Consider the following 14,600-nt stretch of genomic DNA (forward strand, 5'->3'; position numbering starts at 1 on the left):
TGATGTTTATGCATATGGTATCATATTTCTCTTCTCTCCTTCTAAATTTTGTTTCTTTTTGTTGTTGAATTTTTCAAAGTTGTATAGGATAAGCTACACTATCAGCTTAGTCACTCAGTGTGCATGCATTTGGAACATGAGATTTGAAAACTAAAGTATCGCTTGTTACTTAACAGTATCGCTTGTTACATGTTTATTAAAATGTGTTATTTACCATGTTTCAAATTCATCATCTGTGAAGGTAAGCACATCCATGATGGCTGCCTTCCAATGCACATCAGATTTGAGGCTCAAAATGTGGAAGAATTTTTTTGGTTGAACTTTAGTTACTTAGAGCTTGTCAGATTAGATTCTCTAATTGGGATTTTTATGTGCAGGGTCTCTCCGTTGGACTACTAAGACAAGCTACCATATCCTGTGATACCATATCCTCTGCCACTTAACTCTTGTAACCGTTAGTTCTGTCAATTGCATTCTGATGTGATTTTAATCTATTTACCTACTTGGGTGACATTAATGAACATTTTGCCTTCATTGCAGGCTGATGTTTTCACCAACTCTTCCGGAGCATGTGCTGCTTTTATTTCTAATATGGACGACAATAATGACAAAAGAGTAGTATTTCGTAATGTGTCATATCATCTACCAGCATGGTCAGTTAGCATACTGGCTGACTGCAAGACTGTAGTATTTAACATAGCAAAGGTAAATACTCAGTTTCTTGAGCCTGCATTCTTCCAAACATTATGAATCCCAATTTCCTTCCCCCCAAGATATTTTATTTCAAATTGTTAAGATGTTTTGCGTATCTTATACATACATATGAATGCATACATGTCTGTGTCTTTATATATATATATGTGTGTGTGTGTACATATATATGTAGAGTTGTAGACAGTCTGCTTCTTAGACAAGCCGCATTTGAACTCTGAAGCCCCAAGTTTTTGTTGTGTAACACTTTGGTAGAGAGTTTGAATTAGAACTCTCTTGCACTTGGGTCTACAATTTACAGTATTTCGTCATGAATTTTTTTTTTTTTGGTAATTTGTGCTTTTACAAGTAATCTGCAGATAAAATACTGGTGAAATAGTTATGAGAAATGCCCTATGCTTATCCTTAATTTTGATTTATCATTTTGCTCAAGTAGGATTTATAGTTGAATATAAAATTTTCCAACAAGTAGCATCCCAAACTTCTGTAGTTGAGATGGCATCTGAAACTAAAGGCTTGAAAGGTCTTAAGTGGGAGGTATTTGTGGAGAAAGCTGGGATCTGGGGTGAAGCTGACTTTGTCAAAACTGGATTTGTAGATCACATCAATACCACAAAAGTTACCACTACCTGTGGTATACAACAAGGTTTGTCTTTCCTCATGATGCATTAATTTCTTAAAAAGCAGGATTCTAGGGACATCCACCGACTTGGTTTTTGAATGGTAACTTTACACCAATATAAAATTGCCTAGACTTCTAAAAAGTAGAATTGTATGTTTCCACTAGGTCACACATGATGGGCACATTTTATAATAAGATGGACTTGTTTTAATATTACTAGTTAAGGGACTTATTTCCTTGCAAGGTTGAATACCACTAAACACTATTTCAAAGACAAACTAATATCAGAATAGGCAAGGGAAATCTCTCTCAAAGACAGAAACATTGTAGCTTTATTTTTTCTTGACTTTGAGGTGGCTGTTCATTTTGAATCGATGGACATGTGAAAAAAAAAAAAGCATTGCATGGGTTTCATATAATTTACTTTGATATTATCTTTGGAGCTTTATATTCTATCTGACTACCTTTGCTTGTTGTTTTTCGCTCTCAATCAATTTGCTCATTAAAAGCAAAGTAATCTCTTTGACTCCTAAGATTCCCTAATGGCAGCATTTTTGTTGATGAAAATGAAGAGTTCTTAAAGAAAGGAAGCTCACCAGTACTTCTAATTGAATCAAAAGGCCATGCTCTCCATGCTTTTGTCAATGATGAACTTCAAGGTAATTTTCTCATTTAAAAGAGTTACGGTTTAGTATTTCATTTCTGGGTTATGTTCGGTTGAGTATTCATATGGCAAATTTATGCAGATTTACTTCTTCTGTGTAAATTTTCTTCTTCATCACTGCTAGATATAAGCTTATGTCCTAAAGTTAACTTGTGGCTATTTTTGAGACATGCGTTTCCTGGCATGTATATACATATTATAGCTGGCTCTTTAGCAGTCAATTCCTTATCTTTTTTGCCCTAATGCTACATTTTCAATGACTTAATGCTCGTTTCTTTGTACTCTTAGAATGCTGGATCATTTAGCTTTACTTTTAACATTGACAAGTTCTGTAATTCTTCTCTTTTATCATTTTTGCAGTTCAGAGAATGACTTTCATGCAGCCATGATGGAATTGATATAGATAATAACGCAGCAGTTGCTAATCTCCATCACTTCCATATACTGTGGTTTAGCTACCCAGCTACCCTTCTGTTATCTTTCTGTCTTTTCTTTATCTTAGCTAACATATGTGTGAATTTGTAGATGAACAATAAAATTTGCATTATGGAGTATTGTAGAGTGGGTATTTAATCTTTTATTAATTCAAATGTACATAGCATTAGAATTTTGTCATTGTAATGTGTAATATTTTTTGCCAATAGGACAATTGATTTTTTGCAATTAATAAAAAAATCAATATATATAATTTTTTTTTTAAAAAGTGAAAAAAATTTGATGGCGTTTTCAAAACGTCATGGAATACATTTGATGGCGTTTTGAAAACGCCATCAATCTGTTTAGGAAAAGACGGCGTTGGTATTTACGGCGTCTGGGGATGACGTTGAAAAATGCCATGAAATACATTTAATGACGTTTTTCAAACGCCATTAATGTATTTCTGTGTAGTAGTGAGACATCAATGTCATTACCGGGCTGTTTAGGACCAGATATTAACATTGTTAGCATAATAAATTTTCTTTTCATACACAACCACAGTGGTAGGTTATAGGTGACCATAAGAGAACCATGAGGATTTATTCCATCTGCTGAAATTGCCAATCGAAGGTTTCTATGGTCATCCCCAAAATCTGGCCACATGTGGTCTACAAGCTTCCATGAAGGAGAGTCCGCTGGATGCCGAAGTTTACCATCTTCTTCTCTTTCATCAGCACAAGTATTTTTCAGTTGAAAGAGAAAACAAATGAAAGGTAATTGCAGAACCACATTTCATGGAGTTCACTTGTTTTTCACTTTCTAATACTTGTTCTGAAATTAGACTGGAATCAACAGACAAAGAGCCACAAAAGACAATAATAAAGTCAGACAATAATAAAGACATCTTTCTTGCTTCTTGGATCCACAATGAATGATTTCTGGAAATATGCAAGAAGACAAGTATTGACTCATTATTAAAATTTATTCAAGGTACAAACAAAAATTACAAGGAAATTTTTTTACTAATGCTGCACATACCTGAACCATGCTCCATATCATTTCTTTAAGTGAATTCTTCACTGCTGGCCAAGTCTCATATGTGATTGGGATAGTAGTTCGAGCCATTACCCCAATAAAAGTAGCTAGCCTCTTCCCTCCAAGACCAATTGGTTGCCCCTTTTTGTTATATGTCACTTCCATTCGAGCCCCCTTACACCTACCATGAATAATATCAGACATGAGAGTTGGACCTCTTCTCTTCTTCTCGTCAGATGGCAAGTCATCTTCAGTGGCATGATTTTTTTCTTCTGAATCCATATCTTAACACCTGAAAAAATCAAAAACAAAAACAGATCAGCAAAACCACATCAATACAAAACAGTTCAGCAAGTCAATATAACACAAAAACACATCAGAACTAAACGTCAAGCAAATGAACTAACATGAAGCAAATAAGATCAGAACTAGCATCATGCCAACAACAACATCATGAATCCGTTAATTATCTAAAGTAGAAGTTAGTCAATTATATGCTCTTCGACCCATGTGCCTTCACAATCATTTCTCACATAAACTGCATCATTCTCAGTCATGATATCGAATGTATTAACAGATGGCAGTGCATGGGGAAAAGATTGATGATCAAGTGTAGTATCTCCTAGCTCATCTTCATTTAACCAGTCCAATTGAGGTGCTTGCAATACAACTGACCACCTTGAGTCTGCTGGATCTTCAATGTAAAATACTTTTTGCACAAGATCAGCTAAAACAAAAGAATCAGACTTGTGCCCAATCTTACTAAGGTCAACTAAGGTGAATCCAAAATCCTCTACTTTTATCCCTTTCTTACTGTTTGCAACCCAATCACATTTAAACATAACTCGCGTGAAGCTATTGTAGTCTAACATGCAATGAACTCCAATACGGTAGATCAAAGAATATTGATTTTTTTTTTCCAGCAAGTGGTAAGCTGATCATTGACCACTTTTTTTTTGGAAACATTAACTTCATCGCTGGCCTTTCTTTTTCCAAGTTGAACTTTGACCTTTGGTCTTTTGGAATTCAACAGCTTCTTCCCCCATGATGATTCAATCCCTTTGACTCTTTCAAGAATTTCCTCCCCGCTTAAAGGATGTGGAACTGTTCCAAACTCTTGTTGACCATTAAATGAGGTCTTTTGTTTCCTGAAAACATGATCACTCGGCAGATATTTTCTATGGCCAGCAAATGAAATCTTATTACCAAACTTTAGCCATTCAGAATGTGTATTATCACTGCAAATTGGACATGCTTTATATCCCTTGATACTACAACCACACAAATTCCCATATGCAGGGAAGTCATTTATTGTCCATAGCAAAATAGCCTTTAACATAAAGCTCTCTTGTCTATATGCATCATATGCCTTAACACCAACATCCCACAAAGTTTTTAAATCTTCTACTAATGGTGCCAAATAGACATCAATGTCATTACCGGGCTGTTTAGGACCAGATATTAACATTGTTAGCATAATAAATTTTCTTTTCATACACAACCACAGTGGTAGGTTATAGGTGACCATAAGAGAACCATGAGGATTTATTCCATCTGCTGAAATTGCCAATCGAAGGTTTCTATGGTCATCCCCAAAATCTGGCCACATGTGGTCTACAAGCTTCCATGAAGGAGAGTCCGCTGGATGCCGAAGTTTACCATCTTCTTCTCTTTCATCAGCACAAGTATTTTTCAGTTGAAAGAGAAAACAAATGAAAGGTAATTGCAGAACCACATTTCATGGAGTTCACTTGTTTTTCACTTTCTAATACTTGTTCTGAAATTAGACTGGAATCAACAGACAAAGAGCCACAAAAGACAATAATAAAGTCAGAACAAAAACATTATTAATTAATTACACACAAGAAAAGCAGAATCAGAACATTTGCCAAAGGTAAACTAAAGCATAATGTGGGGAACACCAATTGGCAATGCAAGTCGATCAATATACAGATTACAGAACATCCACTAGATGCAGTGACGGTAGCAAGGCAAACAAATCCTAACTACCTATAAGTTGTAACAATTAGCAAGCAATGAAATAGAATAAAACCTTCAAAATAATGAAGACCGTGCACAAGAACTAATTTAGCCTTACTAGAATTCTGTAGTTCCAAAGTTCGTTACAATCTGGATTCTGGAAATGTTTGAAGGTTTGACTTTACTATTGTTTATAGACAAATATGGGACCTTTACACTTAGTTGAGGAATGCTTGTATAAGTTGTTAATGGAAATAAGGTCAAAGCAAGACTTCAGTTCTTTTTTCAAGTGCCTTTCTCTTTCCAAAAGTTTTCTGCATCTATTTACTCTAGCTAGCTCTCTTCTCTTCCGGAGTTTCTTTGCTAGAAAGAGAGCTCTTGGCTTTTCAGGTAAAGTACCTATGCTGGGCCCTAATTTTTATCCACTCCACAGTAATTTGTTAAAAGAAAATAAAAAATATTTGATTCCCTCACTTGCACTGCACAGGAGCTGCTGCAGATTGATCCCCTTTTATATGCTTAGAGGTTGCCTTCATCTTTCTTGTTGTGTAGGAAATCCAAAACCTAAAAGAATTAGGGTTCACGTGCTTAGGTGAAGTTTTCCTATTGGCTCTTGAACTTGATGACTTATTCCAACCATTCACATCATGCCAATTGTCCATCATAAGTCGGAATATGAAGCAGAAACTCGTCTTCGGGCTTCTTGGTGTGATTTGGGCCTCGAAACATAAATTCCCGTCCAACCTCAGATTCACGCGCAGCCTGACTTTCTTGTACTAAATCGGCCATAACTTCCTCTAGAAAAATGATATCGACAAGCCGTAAAAAGACCTGGAAACTAGACATCCGAAGCTTTCCATGAATATAAAGATAATCCTCTGAATCGTTCTGAGCTGGTCTCAGTGATCTGTCAAAGTTGACTGATCTGCACAGGCAGATTTGCCGATTTTGCCTTTTAGTCCCTCTTCTACTTCTTTTCTCCTTCTTTGCTCCAAATACCTATAAAACAAGTAAACAACGTAAATAACGAGAAAATACACTAAACTAACAAAGAAAGTGACAAGACCCGCCCCGGATTCCACCTGGAATCCGAAGTGGCCCTGCGGGACCCACTTTTAAAGAAGGTTTACCAAAAATTTCGGCATAACCTCCCTTAAAAAGGGACAACCCAAAAACCTGCGGAAAACAAATTTCACTTCTAATAATCCAGCCACATACTTCTGGAGCCACCCTGCTCCCATCATTCAACCAACCCAAACTCAAAAATAATAATAGTGTATCAAGTACTTCAAGTCTAAGAAACTCCAAGATTTAGGATACTACAATTCACAAAGTTAGGTCGTAGACCTCAAATATAATTCATTACAAGTCTGGGTCACAAATCCCATAGTAATCAGAGCAAATCTAGGAACGTAAATTAACATAGAGTACAGTAGGTTAAACAGGTAACCTACGAAATGTGATGACGGAAGCGGATGCGGTCACTATGGCTCACTCCTGAACGCCGAGCAGCAATACTGTAAACTGGGCATTTGAAACCGAAGGGCCCAGGGGAAAAGTATTGAAAAACACGTTAGCGTGAGTGGACAAAAATAAACAAATTTTAACAAAAGGAATTTAATACTTTCCCCATTTATTTCTCTAAAAACTCCCGATGCATGCAATGTTTAAGGACAACAAAACAAGAGAAGTTCTGTACAAGAAAAACCGACTAGCCCCGCTAGTCACAAACTAAAAGAAAAGATTGAAACTCCGGTACTCAAGAAAGTAGGACCAGCCCCGCTGGTTAAACAGAAATCGAACTAGCCCCGCTAGTCAAAAATAGTAAAGTGAGTAGGGGAAGACGATAGCCATACGAGTGAGCCTCCCAGGCTAAAGTACTCCCATTACTCCCGTAATATACCCTTACGCCACTAAGTGTAGTGATAGGATACTGGGCTTCAGAATTACTGTCACAGAGACAGTAACCAGCGCCACAACGGCGGAGGGCTTCGGTGATCCCATCACCTCGCCACAAAGGTGGAAGATCAAAGCTAGCAATGATAAGTCACCCAAAGTATGGCAAAAGAAAATCCAGAAACCACAGTAAAATCATAAATACATAAGGCTTCCCCAACTCTCGCAAAAGAATTCCCATGACGTGTCCCACACGCCAAGATAAACTCAGATTCAAAAAATAAATAAGATAAAATAAGCATAATCCAATGACGTGACCCCGCACGCCATAAAATCTTCAAATAATCAAATATGCACGAGAAAGTAATACGATAAATAAATTATCATCTCGGAAACAAATAAATAAATGCATGCATCATTCTTTGAAAATAAAAGTCCACTCACAGTATATGGTCAATCCTGACGTCGCTCGGTATTTTCCTCGTATGAAGACTCCTCTTGTCATGTACGAATAGCACTCGTAAAAATATATTTACAGGACGGAAATTAATTTTACGAATATTAAAAATTGAAATTTAAAGCGTCCCCCTTCAACATCCAACTCCTTAATTCACATCGAATCCATCCGAAATTCTCCAATAATATTTATTCATCGATATATAAATTCTAAAGTGAATTCGAAAGAAATTCGGCGATCGAATTCATGTAAATCACCAACCGATAATTTATATTCAATTCATAACTCCTCAAATTTTCAATCAAACTTCATGTATAAACATTCTACAACCAATGTACGATTTATTGGGCCAAAGCATTAATTAAAACTCATCCCTACGCGCTACCACGCGCCACCCACAGTGGCGGCGCGTGGGGCCCACGTGCCGGTGACCACCACCTCCGATGGCCCCCAAATTTTGACAACAGCAACTTCAAAACAGGCCCAACCATTTTCTCAACTACAACATATTACAATTTTACCTTGATACAGTCGAAACCGGCTGGAGAAGTTTTTCCAGAAAAACTCAAGAACCCTAGAATTTGAAATCGTCGATTCGACCTCCACACTGCAAAACGTGACTCAAGGCTAGGGGCAAAACAATCCTGGGCAAAAACCGAACCTTCGATGGTGATTTGGTGGTCGGGGACGGCCGGAAACGGTGGAATTGCCGGAAAAACTCAAACTGCCCCTAAGAGGGAACTTGCTTCGATTCGAGGTTTTCCGGCCAAATTGTTGAAAACCAAGGGCACCAGCGTGTTGAGGGGAAGGAGGCGACCCCGTGGTGGCCGGTTGTCCACCGGTTGATGGCCGGACGGCGGCAAATCAAAGGGGAAAGCAAACCGCCCGAAGAGGAAAGAGGGAGAGATCGGGGGAGAGGAGAGAGGAAGGTAGGTTTCCGGATTTGGAATCCTACCACAGTAAAATTTCCAACTTTATATATTTTTTACCATGAACAGTAAATTTCTTAAATCACTCAAAACTTTTGCATACGAACTCCGATTTAAGTGTACCACATGTCCACGGACTCGGTTTAACGTCCCCTACAACTTACATGAAGGAAAATTTCTCAAATTGTTAACCCATAAAAAGTCAACTTCTAGCAACCCCTAAATTGATAAATACGGGGTGTAACAGAAAGTATAGAGATTAACGTTATTAATATCGCATAATTATGCTCCTATCAAATACCCCCACACTTAAGCTTTGCTAGTCCCTAGCAAACAAAGAATTAACTAGAACAAAAGACACGGACCTAACATCTTCCAAACATCTTAGAGAACTTTTAAGCCCGCATGTATGGTCAACAAAATTCAAGCTCGGATGAAATCAAATCCATAATCAGACTTAAGAGCTAATTTACTTTGACAACCATTATACTCAATATATAATGCAAAGATAATCAAAACCAATGCAACAGGAGAAAACTCAACATCTTCATGTTTCAAACAAGCTTCAACTTAATTTCTCACAAGGATGCTCTCAATTTCTTTTCTCTCATGATTTTCTGACTTTAATGCACACAATCCTAAATATTGCTACGTGAGAGAGATGATATATAAGACAACAAAAAGCTCACGTAGATATCATGATAATGAAAGCACTTTCTGAATATATAATTTTTTTTTTCTCAAAGATTTCACGAAAGATACTAATATATGACCAAATGAACCCAAGCCATAGGCCCATCACCATGCACAATCTCCACAAACCAACTGCCGTCCCCAATGATCAAATAGGTCTTTTATTCAGGGTTGTAATGGGGCCAAGGGTTAAGGTTAAAAGAAAGAACGGTATGGGAAATAACAAAGATACTAAGGAAATTAGCAGAGCGCTATAAATGATATGAGAGATGTAAGAACTTTGATATCTCCTCAAAGCAAATAGTAATAATTTTTTCCAAGGCCAGACGTCATCTTTTTGGGCCTTTGCTTCATTCTAAACCTTCTTTTAACATTTGTGAAATAGGACAAAGACCAAATTTTCTTGAATAGGCCTTCAATTCAAAATAACCTCCTTATTCACAAAGGGGGGACTAAAATCCATACACATTTTTTTTTCTTTTGCCGTATGCTAATTTTTTTTCTTTTTCAGCATACATACTTCTTTTTTTTTTTTTTTTTAATTTTATGGACAAGACTTACCCCCACACTTGCTTACTAAAGTACCTTGAACATAAGTATGGCCCAGTTTGGGACTGCTTTTGAAACTGCTTTTGATCTCAAAAGCGCTTCTGAAATTGTATGGTGGTGTTTGGTAAACCATGGAGAATCAGCTTCTGACCCGAAGCGCTTCTCCCAACCGCCGAATTGAAGAAGCTACAATTCGTAGCTTTTTGATTTCAGCTTCTGCGGGAATCAACCCTCAACGCGGAAGATTAAATGAAATTTTGATGAATATCCGAATTGTCCTCATGCTTTTCTCAATTTTACATCTTTCCCTCTCGCACTCTCCCCTCTGCAAAGATCTCAACAACCTCATCTACAACACCTCTGCCTCTTCCTCTTCCTCTTCACTAAAATTCAAGAGAGCAACATCCCATAATTTTGAAGAGGTAAAACATCTGACCCATAATCCCAAACTCTCAAAATCAAGTAGACTCAGACCCATCTCTATATCTCAAGAGCTCATCAACATCGAATTGAAACCTAGAAAAACCATCTCAAAATTCCCAGAAAAGAAACTCAGAATGGAACCTGCAAGATTGATAGCAGACTCAAAATCCCCTTCCCATCTGGGAACAAACTCGACATAATCATCACAGCATCTCACCATGGTTAAATTTCAGAACCCAAAACAAAGCATAGATCCAGAATTCATGAGAGAGGGAGAGAGAAAGAGAGAGAGAGAGAGAGGGGGAAAACAAAGATGAAGAGAAAGGTAGATTAGGAGGAAAAATCAACAAGATGAAGATGAAATTGGCTATTTGTCTTTTCTTCCTTGAGTTCCTTCTGCCCTGATCGTTGTGGATTAGAAGGGAATGAGTGATAATGGCCTTCTCTTTTTGTTTACTGTTCGTGTCTTGTTTCTAAGCTTTTGTTTTTTTTTTTTTTTTTTTTGGTAATTCATTTGTTTAAATTATCATCAAAGGTATCTATCTAGATTGTACAATTATAATAATATGTTTGGTTGTCTTGTTCGAACTTCAAAGGGTCTGGACACCTTTCCAAATCAATAGAAAAATGCACTAAAAAAAACAAAAGTAAAAATCAATAGAAAATATAAGAAGAGTTAGATGAACATAATTTTTTTTTTATTTAGTGGTATTTATTTGGATATTTTCAACATTTATGTCCTTTTTAGTAATTATAAACCGTCACAGCACTTTTTATTCACAGTTTACCATACACTTCGAAATTGCTTTTCGTTCTCACAGCACTTTCAAAAACAGTTTACCAAACACTCAGCTGCTTCCTCTCACAGCAAAATTAGAAGTGCTTCCTCTCACAGCAAATTTAAAAGTGCTTCCTCTCACAGCACAGCAATCCCAAACTAAGCCTATATCTCTCTAAAAATTGCTCCACTAATTCCTTAGGATAAGGTAAGGATATATCTATACTAAGCTTTAAGGGTAAGAATTTGTGGATGATGAAAGAAAAGGCTTAATGTAGGCTCAAGAGGGTAAACTAGGGGATTGCACATCTTGTGTGCATAAAAGGGACACAGGTTAATTTGGCTATGGTGGTAATCCTAGTGCCTTTATCCCTTCAGAGGTTCAAGCATTAGATTGGCAAAAAGTTTCAATAGACATGAAGACAAGTTCTAGCATTCTCTAGTCACATTAAAAGCTATGGTCAATATGCATAGTCAAGATGAAACGACATGTGAAATCTACAATCCCTCGTCAAGAAAAAAGGATGATCTAAGTTAAAACCTCTCAGAAAAGAATAGCACATATACAGGCTCAATAACTCACAAGGGTTAAATCAAATTTGACTTGTCCTAGCATGCTTCAATCAAGTTTTAGTCATCACATAAGCCCTAACCATCTATTGCACCATAAATAAAGCATAATAATCATAAAAGTCTATTAGCAATTACTTAAGATTATGAATTCAAAATCATGCTTGCAATCATCTTATAACCATATAATTCAAATCAATAGTTCATGCTCATCATTGTGTTGGAAGACTCCTAAAGACTCAACAAAAACAAAAACAAAAACCTAAATTTTTTTTTTTTGGTTGATTTTCAGTTTTTTTTTTTTCTTTTTTTCCTGACGACCGGTCAGCGGATTTCGCCGACTGGTCGGTGAGCTTCTGACCCTGAAATAGACAAACAACGACCGGTCGGCAGACTTAGCCGACTGGTCGGTGGATTTCGACAAAAACATGAAATTAAAGCCAAAACTCCTAAAACAAAGACTCTAAGCAAAACAACAAAGTGTTTAACCTTCCCCCCACACTTGATCTAAACATTGCCCTCAATGTTTGACTATGAAGCACAACAATGAACAAAGCAAGCATAAAGAAAAAGATTAAACACAACAAAAAGACACAATAGAGCAAAAATAATCAAAGAACATAAATAAAAGAGAAGTGATAGAGAGATCAAATCTGTTTGGCAAGCACTTCGCCGCTTCCAACTCTTCCATCATTGGGTTGCCTCCCAAATAGCGCTTGGTTTAACATCTTCAGCCTGACACACCTACTCTCCATCAAGAGTAATCAGGAGGTTTAGGTCTTGGTTCCCTCAAATGCTTAACCCTTTTAAGTGAAGTTTCATGATCTCTTGATAACAACTTGGGTAGCTTTGGAGTAATGGAAACATGGGATTGGATGATCCTCTTGTTCTTTCTCTTCTTCCATTGTCTCCATCTCCTATGAGATCCACCAAGCATGGATAGAAGGATCTCCTTATCAGATGTCAGATGCTCACAAATTACCATATCCACATGATCGACAAAATCAATGATTTCTTGGATGGAAGAAACATGTGTAGAGTTCGAATATGGCAAGGGAGAATCAGGTGGTGTACCATGTGCTAGAGATAGAGGCCCGATGATATGTGATTTGATGGTATCCTCTTCTAAGAAATCACCCATATCATCATTGAAACGCTCTTGATATTCATGAGGTATTGTGATTGCTTCTGGCACATTGAAATCATTGTCATAAAGCTCCTGCTCCTTACTTTCTTCATTATAAAAACCCTCATCGTCAAAGGGATCTTCCTCCTCCAACGCTTCAAGCTCGGTCATGTAGTGGACGGTATAGTCTTCATCCTCATCTAAGAATGAGTCAGGTGATGTATCATGAGATTGAAGCAACACAGTGGCTGTTGGGGGCTCCCATAGAGTTGTCATATGTGTAGGAGAGTTCTCTTGAGGTAAGGCGCTCTCCCAAATCTCATTAACTGCCGGCCAATCATCCTCCTCAATCGTGGAAAGCTCTTGAATTGGTTCTGGCTCTCTTGACTCTTGATTCAAGCAGGCCAAAATTATCTCCACATATTGCCCAATTGTCTCAACAGATTCTTCAATATTTTGTGTATAAGATTTCATGCTCTGTATGCAAGAAGAAGCAGTATTAGTCATAGAAGCAACCAAATCTTCAAGAGAGTTACCTTCAGGTGTTGGCGACTGATGATCATGGTATGAAGACGAAGAAGCTTCAAACGCATTGAAGGATCCTTGTTGGGAGTTTAGATAGCCATTCCACGCAAAGTAGGGATGATGATTATCCCATGTCGGATTGTACGCAGGCACATATGGATCATTCCAATGCCCTTGGTTTGCTTGATATCCTCCAAACATATTATTTTGATCGAAATAAGCTTGATATTGCATGTTTGGACATGTCTCCGTTGAATGACCAACCAAGGAGCATATGGAACACCCTATCTCGTACGAAGGATGCCACATTGCAAAGAAAAAATAAAAAGAAAAGAAAGTTAGAATAGATATAGATCAAGAACAAAAAGAAACAAAAAAATAGGCTAGCAATTAGAAACAACAATCCCCGGCGACCAGCGCCAAAAATTGATAGGCTATTTCTATACACCTAAATAGATGCATAAAAATGTCTATAATTTAACCCTACAAGAATGTCGAAAATAGTATAGGTAAGTAGGGATCGTTCCCGCAAGAGATTGTGGTCTAATCACTAATCTAAAGACTCAAAACAAAATAAATCCTAAACTGTTCAGTTAGAAAGATCTGACTGGCAGATGACTCTAAACTACTCTAAATGTCACGAAAATTTACAGACAGACTCTAGACATGATAAACTAACTACTGACAAAGTTTGATAATTTTTGACGGTGTTTTGGTTGACGAACTAATTAAATAAAAACGAAACATTAAATGACTCCGAAAATAAAAAGACTTGATTCAAGGTTTTGAAAATCAAAGATAAAACAAGTAAGGGGAATTGCATCCACCACCAATCAATCAAGTAAACTAATCATGTTCAACCTAATTTCATTTATTTATGGATGAAGATGCTCAAGTTAACACAAAGAAATCATTACGCAATAGAAAAACGAGACATCACAAGGCATCTTGAGTACGACGCGTCTCAATTAACCTAGGAACCTAATCACTTTGCCTTATCGACAATTTACTACTCTAGAACTCTCAACGGAACCCTCGAAGCAAGGCACAGGCAATGATTATTCTTAGCAATAGAACCCTAAACATGCAATCTAAGTTGAGCACCAAAGAAAACATGTAAAGGAATCATCAATGTGAAGATAGAAATTAAGTTCTCATCCAATAAATAAACAAAACTAATTGAAAGTCATAATAAGTTTACAATCATGATTTGGGGCTTCAAGCA

The sequence above is a fragment of the Rosa rugosa genome, chromosome 2 (genome assembly GCF_958449725.1).
Source record: "Rosa rugosa chromosome 2, drRosRugo1.1, whole genome shotgun sequence".
Taxonomy (NCBI): domain Eukaryota; kingdom Viridiplantae; phylum Streptophyta; class Magnoliopsida; order Rosales; family Rosaceae; genus Rosa; species Rosa rugosa.